Raw genomic sequence first — 13,587 nt, forward strand, 5'->3', positions numbered from 1 at the left:
GCATGTGATCTGTCTTTAAAAAGACAACCACATGCAATGGTGACATTAAAATTCTCGCGTTAGAGATCTCATAGTAAATCACGAGGAAAACCAGGAAAAACCTCGCGATACTATCCCGACATCGCAAGTATTTGGTCTTACATTTAATTTACTCTCAAAATTAATACCAAATTCTGACTATAATTTTTTTTCTTAATTATAAATAATATAAATAATACATGGATATATAAGTAATACTAAAATATAAAATATGTACCAACTCGACTATTGACTTACTAATTGTGGTATTTTCTTTCTATTGGCTTCCTCTTTCAGTATGGGTATCCACATCCTACTGCATTCCACCGAGGAATTTGCGACACAATTGGTTTCGTTTAGAAATAAATATCATAAAATATCAAATAAAAATCATTTTTTACTAACATTGTGGCTTATTTCCCATTATAAATAGTTAAAATTTTATTTCTTTTTATTATAACCATAAGATAGCGTAATTATTCTTCTTTTAGATCAATTTGTAAAATTTCATTTGATCCATTAGTTAAAGAATTACATTAAAATAACTCAACCGCGCACTTCGCCGTACGCTAGTTTACAGTGCGCCAATGTTTGTGAGAAGGGTGACTTTAGCGTTATAAATAAAAAATTATAGAAGATACAGATTTAATTTTAGAAAATTCTTTATATAAATTTTTTTTGTAAAATTTTCTGAATTTTTCAATGGTCAAGTCAGTTTTGTTCTAAAATTTATATTTTCGGAGTTATTTAAAAGAACATCAAACTTCGTAGTTCATTTGTTTAATAAAAAATGAAGCACCCACTTCTCGAGTAGAACTTTTTGATATGTTGTTTATTAAACATTTCTTAAGAGGATCGGTACGTATTTTCGGCTGCAATGCTATTCAAATGGGGATTTATTTTTTTCGAATCCTGAGAAAACTAATAAGTATTTTTGAAAAATTTAAACGCAGAATGAAAGATTACGTTATTAGCGAGGGCCGAAAGTCCCTGAGAACTTCTATAATGTTTATTTTAATAAGTTACACGGGTGAAAAAACTAAGAGAAAATTTAGTGTGATATTTAATTTCAAATATCTCATTCAAAATAAACTTTTTATTTATTCTAAGGGACTTTCGGCCCTCGGTAATAATTTAGTCTTTCATTCTGCGTTTAAATTTTTCAAAAATATTTATTGGTTTTTTCAGGATTTGAAAAAAATGAACACAATGCCGTGGTAATATTTTCCAAATCTGTCTTTGTCTTACAACGCACTCAACCGAATATAATATTGTCAGCTATATTGTCAGTCAGACACTGACAATCAGTGACAATTTTAAATATTTGACATTGCATCGGGAATATTTTGAGAAATTGATTAAATAATATAGTGTATTTGATAAATAATTGATTTAAGACGTGAACTTAATAAAAAGTTATTTATTGTGTATTATTTGTGGAAGATCCAAGCAGAGAATACATCAGATATATCCTGTGATCCAAGTATTTTGTTGTTAGAGATGTTCAAAATTGTAAGCGTTCCAAAATAACAACATATTATTAAAAAATCACTTTAACACTTTTCCTCTTTTCTCGATTGATTATTAGTTTTTGTTGTACAAATAAATTATTACAATAACTGAAAACATAGTTAGTGAAAAAATTATCACATTTATTAACTGAATTAATAATTTGCAATTATAAAAATAACAGTTATCCAAGAACATTCAAAAGCCATCTCTTTAAATTAATTATGACATTTTCTAGTAGAATGACATTCTAGTAATGTTTACATATCCACACCAGTGTGAATTTTACTACACGTAATTTGCCGTGTAAAGACAGAAAAAGTAGGGATACACGTAAAATATTTGCGAATTACGTACCCATAGCCTTAATGAAATTACAAAAAGTTCTATATTGTTTGATTTTTTCCGAAGTGGAAATCTATATGCACTCCCCTAACAGAAATTACGGCGAGAATATAACGAGCTAGAGCAGCATTTAACACTATGAAAAAGCTCATCATTAGCAAGGATTGGTGTCTTTCCCTAAACTATGTCTCGTTAAATGATACGTTTTCCCGATCTTACTATATCGTGTGGAAGCCTGGACGCTGACAGAGACGCCCATGAAAAAAACCTCGAAATGTGGGTGTACCGACGCATTCTTCGTATATCCTGGACCGAACATGTCATTAACATAGAGGTAATCAACAGAATCGGAAAAGACAAAGAAATCGTGAGCATAATTAGACAAAGAAAACTTGAACATCTAGGCCACATATTGAGACACGATAAGTACCGTCTACTTAATTGATTATACAGGGGAAAATAGACAGTAAGCGAGGGCGAGGCAGGAGAAGACACTCGTGGCTCCAAAATCTGCGGAAGTGGTTCGGGCTCACATCGGTCGAACTATTCAGAAGTGCCGCAAACAAAATCAGAATTGCCATGTTAATAACCAACGTTCGCAACGGACAGGGCACTTAAAGAAGAAGAAACCAGATACAACAGATCATCTTAAGATCAGTGTAAAAGTCTCTGAGAAAAATCAAAGAGATGCACATTTATATCCTGTATACTCATTACCTGTCCCTGCATGCGATGGCACAAACATAAAATTAATAGTCGAAAAAGAGGAATATAAAATTGCATATTAGTAAAATCAAAACAGAACCAGTCTATGTTTATAGAATATAGTTATAGAAAAGTAAGTATACAATATTTTTCCGTTTTGCATTACACTTGGAAAAATAGAAAGTGGTACATATTTCATGGGAAATACCTACCACTCAAGCTTGTTATACAATAATTACTTATTAACTATTGGAAATAATTTCTTGCACTGTTTGCCGAACTATTTTTTAGTTGAATTTGTACTTTTTTGACTGTTAGTTTTTCATTTAATGAAAATGATTCTGATTTAAAATTTCCACTTCAATATAAAATATGTAACAAAAATTTTGTCAAACAAAAATATATCGCATTTTAACTAGAATACAACGAAAATTTAAAAGAAAATGCAAAACTACATATAGTTAATATAAAAACTGTCATTGTCGAATCTATGGTTATAAGTTTCCGTCAGAAACAACCTTTTACAAAATCAAAATTAGGTATTCACCAATATAATATGACACAACATTTGTAAAAGAACCTGAATGCATTCGAAGTATTAGCAATTATTAACAGGCAGAAAACCATAAAGCCGCCAACCTAAATATTCCAGGGAATTTAACATAACAATATCGATACATTTTTGGCAAAGTAACATAAGTGACATTTTTGGCGAATCATCCTTTTCCATTAAAGAAACTCTATTATTGTTTAGAAGGTACTGCCACAGTGTTGTAAGCCTAGATATATATTATGTTTGAAGTAATTCTAGACTTACAACACTTTGGCAGTACCTTTATAACATTCCGTTAATTTCTAATTATTAACGGTTTGTCATTAAGTTATACTCAAAATCAATAAGATCTAATTAAAATAAATCTTTGACTGACGTCATACTTAACTAGTAGTTGGCACGAGTTCTTCAGTTGGTATTAGACACCATTCGCTGTCATGTGAGTTTCGTTCTGTGGGGCTTCTCGTCTAACGACGGGAAATAATTGACACTTCGCTTGGTACGCTAGAACGGAAAAGTGGCGGATGACTGATTGAAAAGGACGGAAATTTTAATACAATAGTTTCAAGCTTTTATAAGTGATATTTAGTGGCAAATTATTGGTGGTGCTTTGGAGAAGCTAGGAGACTAAGTTTTGGGAGATCCCGGAGGAATTGGAAGTCATGTCATCCGCCACTTGGGGGAAATCTTAAACTGTAACCAGTCCGTCAGCTCCCCTCACAACTGGGAGCAACCGTTCTACGCCAAGCCAGGTCATTTGGAGACCAGCCTGGAGAACCTCCCACATACCTAATTTGTATCCTGCCCTCTGCACCCCAGAAGGGCATCGGTATATTAATTGGTACAAGCTAGCACCATCCCTGTGCTAATTCGCCTACCAGGGATTTTGGAATCCGTAGCAAGGACACTCTCGGGGACCATTTAGGGTTTGTTTTGGGACACTTAGTATCTGCTAGTGATTGTCACTTCCACTATTACACCACATTCATTTTTTGTATAAGACTCGGGACATTTATTTTGATGATTAAGTTTTATAGTTTATCGCACATATTTTGTTTCAATATTTAAGTTGCATATTGTTTTTATATATCTATAATAGTTGATAGTGTTCCCCAAACCAGTAAACTCTCTGGTCAAAGAGGTTTGAGCTCAGATCATCTTTTCCCCATATGAGATTCTCTTTACCTTTATATATTACCTGAAATTTACTTGTACCATTTATTTACTTAATTAACTTTATATTTTTAGTACTAACCTTGCTTGTCTCCACTTATCAATTTAAATTTATATACTTTGTCCTCTTAATTTGCTTAATTTATTAACTTATTCATATAACTTTAATCTTTCTTTAGTCAATCATAATTATTTAACTTATTTGCTTAACTTTACTTAAATTCATTTAATCAATTTCTAATTATATCTTTGGACGCTATTCCCTTTGAATAGCTATCCATTTTACTTGTTATATTTTTTAGTGACTACGTGTCGAAGCAACTGATTTTTATATATCAAGTAGACCGTAGGTTCACCTTAATGAGGCTAGTGCCTATTTAACTCTTTGAGAGTTACGGAAATTATTCATTGTGAATAATCCTCCCTTAATTATATTCTGGTTCATTAGTTCTATAGGGTTTAACGTTGCTGTACGTATTGCAATCGTACAATTATTTGGTGAAGGTTGTTATTTAACCTAGTATATGTAAGTTGGGGGTATGCTCCATATAAGAGCTACTCCATTACTAATGTAACTATAGATTATATTTATATTACTATAGGTAATTATTTCCCATTGTCATTTTAGAGTTACATAGTTTGTATTTTTCTAACTCAGAGGTTGTCAAAAATCTAAGTAGTTATATTTAATAAATATTTATTTGTTTTGTATATCCATTATTTTTTTTTCCATTTTTGAATTTAATATATTTACTATTTAACAGCAGTGTAAGATACCTGGAAGTTGGTCCATTCCAACTTCTGGCGCCCATAATTCAGTCTATTTTATTTATCTCCTATATTCTTCTATTTTTATTATATTATTATATTTATCTAATTTATTTTCTGAACATATATTTTTATCTTAAAAGATTTCCCTTTTTCTAGTCATCATCTCTCTTTAGGTTGAGCTACTGTTCTTCGACAGGCATGCAAACGAGCCGTATCCATCCTTGAGTGTCAAGTTGCTCTCTTGCATCTATAGCTAGCCAACTCTATTCAGTTTGCCTCTGTCTCTCCATACTTCCATTATCAGTTCATCACCCTTCCTTCATTCATTTCATCTTATCATTTTAGTTCAACCAAATACTACTGCAAAGTAGTATTTTTGTTACATCGGCAGCCCAACTTGGTGCCAACCTTTTATAGGTTCTAAGACAGTAGTTCTTTTAGTTCATTTTTTTTTTCTTTTATTTATATTATTCCCTTCTGATATCTTTTTATACATTCTGTTCTGATTTATTTTGTCTTTAACTATTTACTAATACTAAACAGGTACACTGTCACTGCTGTATCTATTAATTAGTTGAGATTTTGAAACCTCGTTTATAGTTTTGTCATACAGCTTACATTCTGGGTTGAATTTGAAACGAAGTATAAGTAACTAGCATATATTAGATTATATTATTTTACTCTTTCAGCCAGTGTTGTATTTGTACGTACAGTAATCGTTAATACTTACATATTTTTTTTTCTAGTACAAGTATAATAATTAATTTTTTTTTCCAATATTTAGGTACTATATTTACTTGATTATACCTTATTTACTTTATTTATTTGATACATATATTTTGCTGGCCATTTTTGATTTTGTTGGTGTGTTGCTAATATTTTCTCCGTACTTATATATTTTGCGTACAAACTTAAGTATATTTCATATTTCTGACCTTTGGATTGCTTGTCAATAATTTTTGCTTTCATCATGTGTGCTTTTAAAGTTGAACATCTTCTGGTGGACGAATTGGACTATGAGTTGAAAATTAGGGACGTAGTACCAGAGGAGCCGGCAACTGTCGATAGGAAACGCAATCTTCTGCGGGGTGCTTTGAAGCAAGAAGAAGGCAATAGGAGTTTCACCCAACTTTCGGCTGTACATATCCCTTTTGAGGACCAACGGAAAGGAATATCCGAAACGTTGGATAGCTTGTCGAAGAAAATAGAGAAGTTTAGGGGAACTGTACAGGACAATGAATATGTTAGGTTAATATCTCGTCTAGCTCATATTTCTGGCCGAGTACACTTGTTACAGTGTACTACAGAAGAGCAGGAACCTTTTAAAAAGTCTGTTTCTCTTAAAATCCTTACCTTGGAGGGTGAGCTTGATTCTAAGGTTAACCCCATAGCCACATCTACTCCTAATGCTCCAGTCAGTGTCGTTCCTAGTTTCACATACTCCAAACCTGTGCAAGTACACAAATGGGGTGTTTCATTTTCCGGTGAAAAACAGCACAATGATGTGATTACATTTTTAGAAAAGGTCGAATGTCTTCGAGTATCTAGAGGTGTCTCTGAAGAAAATTTGTTTGCTGCTTCAGCTGAATTGTTTACCGGTCCTGCTTTTACCTGGTTCATGAATAATAGAGGTAATTTATCTTGTTGGTCTGATCTGGTTCGCAAGTTGAAGTCAGATTTTCTTCCTTACTCATACCAGGATGATCTCTTGGATGAAATCAAAAACCGTAAGCAGAAACCAGGAGAGTCTGTCACTATGTTCATTAACACTATTTTAGGCATGTGTAGCCGTTTAGATACTCCGTTATCTGATTTGTCCAAAATAAAAATCATCTTAAAATGTTTACTGCCCTTTTATCATCAGCAGTTAGCTCTTATGGACATCCAGAGTATTGATGACCTCACTGTAAAGTGCAAACGTTTGGAGGAAACGTTATCCTGGTCTTCTCAGCCTCCATCCACATCTCGACCCTCTTCTAATTCTTCTTCTCAGCCAACTTCCTTTAGACAACGTTCTTGGCAAAATAAGGGCCCTGAACGTAATGTTTCTGTTTTTAGTTCCGTTGTTTGCTGGAATTGTCATCAGTCTAATCATAAGTTCAATAATTGTGGTATCCCACAAACTCGTATTTTCTGCCACGGTTGTGGTAGGGAAAATACCCTCGAAAGAAATTGTGTCAAGTGTTCGGGAAACGAAATGTCGGAGGTCCGTCCCCTGAGCGTTTCTCCGTCCAACACCCAATCAGGGAATCAAACCCCATCAGAAAACGAGACAGCTGGCCCAAGCACACCAAGCAACTCAAACCCATCTTCCAATCGGAAAGGGAAGAAGGCATCGTTCAGGAAACAAGCACACACCACAAATCAAAATCAGTCCAGAAATTAAGTTTTAGTCATGATACGTTGAACGCACATGTTTCACAGGGTTGCAAAGCCACAAATTCTTTAATTGGTAGTGTTAAGTATAATAATAATTTTGATGGTGAAGTAGTTCCATATAATGGTTGTATCCAACCAAATATTTTAGATTTAGATATTAACTCTTTATTAGTTAGGAAACAAAATGATAATAGGCCATATCTACCTATTCAAATTTTAGGACAATCGTGTTTAGCTTTATTAGATAGTGGCTCTAATATTTCATTGATAGGAGCACATTCATTAAATTTATTGAAAAATGCTAATATTCCCATTATGCCCATTTCATCTTTGCAAGTATCTACTGCAGATGGTACAGTCCAATCTATTACAGGCAAACTCCAAATTGAAATCACAGTGGCAAATTTATGTAGGAAAATTACATTTTATGTTATTCCTTCTGTACAGAATTCTATAATTTTAGGTATGGACTTCTTCAATGCTTTTAATAGCACCTTAAGTTGTTCTGATTTTTCTTTTTCCATATCTGAATTTAATCTGTCTACCCTTAGTGCTATTCATGATTTTTCCAGTTTATCTAGTTCTGAACAAAGGCAATTGGAGAATATGATCTCTCAGTTTACTACTATTTCTTCAAATGACAAACTAGGTCGTACTTCATTAATATCTCACACTATTGAGGTGGGAAATCCTACTCCTTTCAGATTATATCAGTATCCCATACCTCAAGCCTGGCAGGCAGATTTAGAAAAAGAAGTCGATTCGATGCTTGCTTTAAATATCATAGAACATTCAACGTCGTCCTATTGTTCCCCACTCTGGTTAACAAAGAAGAAGGATGGATCCTTCAGGATCTGCTTTGATGGTCGAAAACTAAACAGTATCACCACTAACAGGGATGCTTATCCAATTCCCCGAATCGACGTGATTTTGAGCAAACTTCAGAATGCCAAATACATCTCTTCGATTGATTTGTCTAAGGCCTTTTTACAGATCCCACTGAGTGAAGAGAGCAAGAAATATACTGCTTTTGCTGTCAGTGGTAAAGGATTATTCCAGTTTGTCACCATGCCTTTCGGTCTTGTTTCTGCTCCTCAGACAATGTGTCGTCTGATGGATTTAGTCATTGGTCCACAGTTAGAGCCCTATGTTTTCTATTATTTGGACGATATTTTAGTAGTCACTCCTGATTTTTCCCTTCATATGGAAATTTTAGATAAATTGTTTTTACGTCTTAAGGAAGCTAATCTAACAATTAATCTGGATAAGTGTCAGTTTTGTCGTCCTAGTCTTAAGTTTTTGGGTTATGTTGTTGATAATCAGGGTCTAAGGACTGATCCTGAGAAAATAGTTGCTATTAAGAATTTTCCTATACCTAAGACCACCACCCAAGTCCGTAGGATATTGGGAATGTGTGGATATTACCGCCGGTTTGTACCTTCGTACTCTACCTTGTTGTCACCTCTTACGGATCTTTTGAAGAACAGGAAAAAGGGGCAGACCATTACCTGGACTCCTGAGGCTGATGAAGCTTTTAGGCGCGTTAAAGAGGCTTTAACGAGCGCACCAGTCATGATGTCACCTAATTTTAATGATCATTTTTATTTGATGACTGATTGCTCTAATACTGCTTCTGGTGGCGTATTGTTCCAGTTGAAAGATGGCTCGGAACATCCCATAGCTTACACGAGTAAGAAATTGAATAAGGCCCAGAAAAACTATTCCACCACTGAGAAAGAACTCTTAGCTATCATACATGGGTTGGAAGCATTTCGTTATTATTTAGAGGGCCGTAATTTCACCATAATTACGGACCACAGTTCCTTGGTATGGCTTCATAGTATGAAAAACCCATCTCAGAGACTTTCCCGATGGATATGCAAACTGGCTGCCTATTCATATAAGATTGTTCATCGAAAGGCCAACGGTGTAGTGGTTGCTGATGCTCTTTCCCGTGTCCATGATCTTAATGTCTTAGATTTGTCCACCTTAACTCCTGACGAGTGGTATCAGAATATGATTGATAGGGTTACTCAAGACCCACAAAATTATCCTGATTTTAAGGTAGAGAACAATATACTGTACAAACATATCTTAAGTCCTATAGAGGCCTTATCCAATATGTCAGATTGGAAAATAGTTGTACCTACGCCAAATAGGGAGAACATATTACGTATGTTTCATGATGAAGTTACTGCTGGACATTTTGGTTTTTATAAAACTTTTCATCGTATTGCCGAATTATATTATTGGCCTGGCATGCGCAAGTCTATCAAAAAGTATATTTCTAAGTGTTTAGTTTGTGCGACTTGTAAACCCAGTAATTTACCACAAGCTGGACTCATGGGTTCCTTTAGGAACATTAATTTTCCTTGGCAGATGATCTCGTTGGATCTCATTGGACCCTATCCTCGTAGTTATAAGGGTAATACTTACTGCTTGGTAGTTGTGGATTATTTCACCAAATTTCCTGTAGTTTGTCCTCTTCGTCAGGCCACAACTCCAGCCATTCTGAAATATTTAGAGGAACAAGTCTTTTTGTTGTTTGGTGTTCCCCAAATTGTGTCATGTGACAATGGTCCTCAGTTTGTGTCGAAGGCTTTTAAAGATCTTTTAGCTAAATATAAGGTCCAGAAGACCTTTTATAATGCTGCCTACCATCCTCAAGCCAATCATACTGAGAGAGTGAATCGCAGTATCGTCACCGCCCTAAGGTCCTATACATTCCCAGATCACAGAGCTTGGGATCAATATATCCATTCCATAGCTCAAGCCATAAGGACCTCTGTCCATGAGGTTACCCAATGTTCTCCTGCATATCTCAATTTTGGTAGAAATGTTGCTTTATCTGGTGACTATTTTGGTACAATTTCCGACACTTCCACAAATCTCCCTCAGATATCCGATAACCTTCATCGCTTAGAAGATCTCCAGACTCTACCTCAAATTTTTTCTGACATTCGGAAGAAGTTAAAAACTTCCTATCTAAGGAACCAGCAGCAGTATAACTTGAGGAAAAGAGATCTGCGATTCTTCGTTGGAGATAGAGTGTTGAAGCGAAACTTTGTAAAGTCTAATAAGGGTGATGCTATTTCGGCAAAATTTTGCCAGAAATATATTCCCTGTACGGTTGTGAAGGTAATATCTCCTTTAGTGTATGAATTGAAGGACAATTCGACTAACAAACGAATTGGACAATTTCACATAAAGGATTTACTGCCTGATAACACCATGGATGAGGTTGATTCATCATCTTCGGAAGAAGATTAACTTTATAGGGTTGTTTGAGCTAACTTCTTCCTCTATTTGTCTTTAGCTCGATCCTTATTAAGATTCAGTATTTTAGTTTAATATTTTATTCACCAGATAGAGCAGGTACATATCTCCATTTTTATCTTTTGGCATGGTTGTTAGATGACTTCCAATTTATGAATCATTAGGTTAATTATTTTTTTTAGTACGCTTATGTATGAGCTTATCATTTTTTTTTTCATTATTAATGTTGCATTTTAATTATTATGCATCAACATTATTAATTATTAATACTGTTAGTAGGATTACCCAGTTAATAAGAACCAACTTGTAATTTTTAGATTGTGCACCTACCCCCTTAGCATAGAAGGGTTGTTGATTATTGTATATTTATATATTTGAATATGTAAGCTCATGCAAGTACGTTGGTTTAATATTGATATTTGGTATGGAACTAAGAATATTATACACTACTTATCTCAGGTTGTGTGTTGTATTTTTGATATTTGACTACATACTATTTTTTTTATATGTATCTTTTATTATCTTGTTATTAGATTTGCCATATTGGAAAGATGGGGTGGTTCTTAATTTTATATTGGTTTACTTTATCAACATTTGTCACAGATATCCTAAATACTTTATAATAATTTATATCCTTATGCCCTACACAGTATGATTCTGGAATTAGTTTGGAATTCTGATGTATGTATGGATTTCTTCTTAAGAACTAGTCTGCCAATGCTCTGTAATTTGGGTTCCTAGGTAACCTAGTGAATGCGTGGGTTCGAAATTCAGCAACTGATCACTGCTATCCGATTTCGTAACCTATGTTTTCATAGCAGAGTACGCAGATGTTTATTCATCAAAATATTTCTGGTCAGGAAATGTTGGCCACATGTCCTGACCATCCTTGTGTAATTATTCCAATCATTCCAGTTACATTTTTTAGCATTTGATAGGGAATATTTAGTTTACATTATGTCCCATACTTCATAGGTAGTAGGTTCCTTTTAGTATTTGAGGTGTTTGGACAAATGAATTGCTTATTTTAGTGGATTCCCTCTTCTTTCCATAGGCATTAGTTTGTTGTTGAGATTCAGGAATATTTCCTGAATAATTCTATGTATGCGAGAACGTATGAATCTACAGTTTTATTCCAAATTGGTTGCTCGTTCTTGTCATATTTTTTTTCTATCATTTCTCATGGTGTCATAGACCTTGTCAGTTCACCTTTTAGATTTTTTTTTATTACAATTGGTACGTTATCAGCTATAGCTAGTGAACAACAGCACGGACCAATTTTAGTTAGTCAACGACTTACTTGAGTCGATGGACCTAATTTAGTTTATTTAGTATTAGTGAGAATTGGTACACAAATCTTCCTGATCGTTCTTCTTTGGATATGCTCCTATAAATCTGGTGTCCATTGATAGTCCGATTTTGGATAAAGCATCCGAGTCCTCACCTATTTTGTTTATTTGGTTGTATAGGCTCGTATTACCGGTTGTGGTTGTACATAGGCCTAATTAATTTATGTGATTTAGTATTGGTGTGAATTGGTCCATAAATCTTCCTGGTCGTCCTTCTGTGGATATGCTTTATGAATCTGGTGTCCATTGATAGTCCGACTTTGGATTAAGTGTCCGATTCCACATTTATTTTGATTAATGAGTTTTTGGATAATTTTGATATGCTTACTATTTGTATTATTTGGCACTGGTGAGAATTGTTCCATAAATATTCCTGATTGTTCTTCTCTGGATATGCTATTACGAATCTGGTGTCCATTGGTAGTTCAATTTTGGATGAAGTGTTCCATTCTTCACTTATTTCAGTTGTTGATTTCTTTTGTCTTACTTTAGTATATTTACTTGTGTTATGGTGCGAATTGGCTCATACCTTTGCCTGGTTGTTCGTCCTTGGATATACTCTTTATAAATTTGATGTCCATGGATTGTTCAATTTTGCATTTAGTGCCAATTCGACATTTATTTGTCATTATGAACTTTAGTACATTATTTAGCTTATGTTTTGGTTTGCAGACAAAATGTCGATGACATTTTAATATGACTTCGAGTCATCTTTTCCGATTCATAGTTTTGGTGTAGTGATCATCCTTCTTTCCCTGATCCTTAATTTGTGGTTACTTGTAATCTTGCGGGTCAACGTAGAATGATAGATTATTACCACTTGGTTATTAATATTTTGAATTAAAAAAAAAAAAATTTTTTGCTTAAAATTTTTTTTTTCCGAGTAGAAGGGGAATATAACATTCCGTTAATTTCTAATTATTAACGGTTTGTCATTAAGTTATACTCAAAATCAATAAGATCTAATTAAAATAAATCTTTGACTGACGTCATACTTAACTAGTAGTTGGCACGAGTTCTTCAGTTGGTATTAGACACCATTCGCTGTCATGTGAGTTTCGTTCTGTGGGGCTTCTCGTCTAACGACGGGAAATAATTGACACTTCGCTTGGTACGCTAGAACGGAAAAGTGGCGGATGACTGATTGAAAAGGACGGAAATTTTAATACAATAGTTTCAAGCTTTTATAAGTGATATTTAGTGGCAAATTATTGGTGGTGCTTTGGAGAAGCTAGGAGACTAAGTTTTGGGAGATCCCGGAGGAATTGGAAGTCATGTCATCCGCCACTTGGGGGAAATCTTAAACTGTAACCAGTCCGTCAGCTCCCCTCACAACTGGGAGCAACCGTTCTACGCCAAGCCAGGTCATTTGGAGACCAGCCTGGAGAACCTCCCACATACCTAATTTGTATCCTGCCCTCTGCACCCCAGAAGGGCATCGGTATATTAATTGGTACAAGCTAGCACCATCCCTGTGCTAATTCGCCTACCAGGGATTTTGGAATCCGT

The 13,587-nt window shown here is 34.5% G+C and overlaps 1 protein-coding gene across 2 annotated transcripts in view; it reads right to left on the minus strand.

The window, feature by feature from the left end:
* Positions 1–264: 264 nt before the first annotated feature.
* Positions 265–13,587, minus strand: part of LOC126878850 (death-inducer obliterator 1) — a 234,578-nt gene continuing 221,255 nt past the window's right edge. For both annotated transcript variants that reach the window (XM_050641744.1, XM_050641743.1), the window contains exon 22: positions 265–3,410. The gene's annotated coding sequence lies outside the window, so the exon portion shown is untranslated. The remainder of the gene's footprint in view (positions 3,411–13,587) is intronic.

The sequence above is a fragment of the Diabrotica virgifera genome, chromosome 1 (genome assembly GCF_917563875.1).
Source record: "Diabrotica virgifera virgifera chromosome 1, PGI_DIABVI_V3a".
In the NCBI taxonomy this organism is placed as follows: Eukaryota; Metazoa; Arthropoda; class Insecta; order Coleoptera; family Chrysomelidae; genus Diabrotica; species Diabrotica virgifera.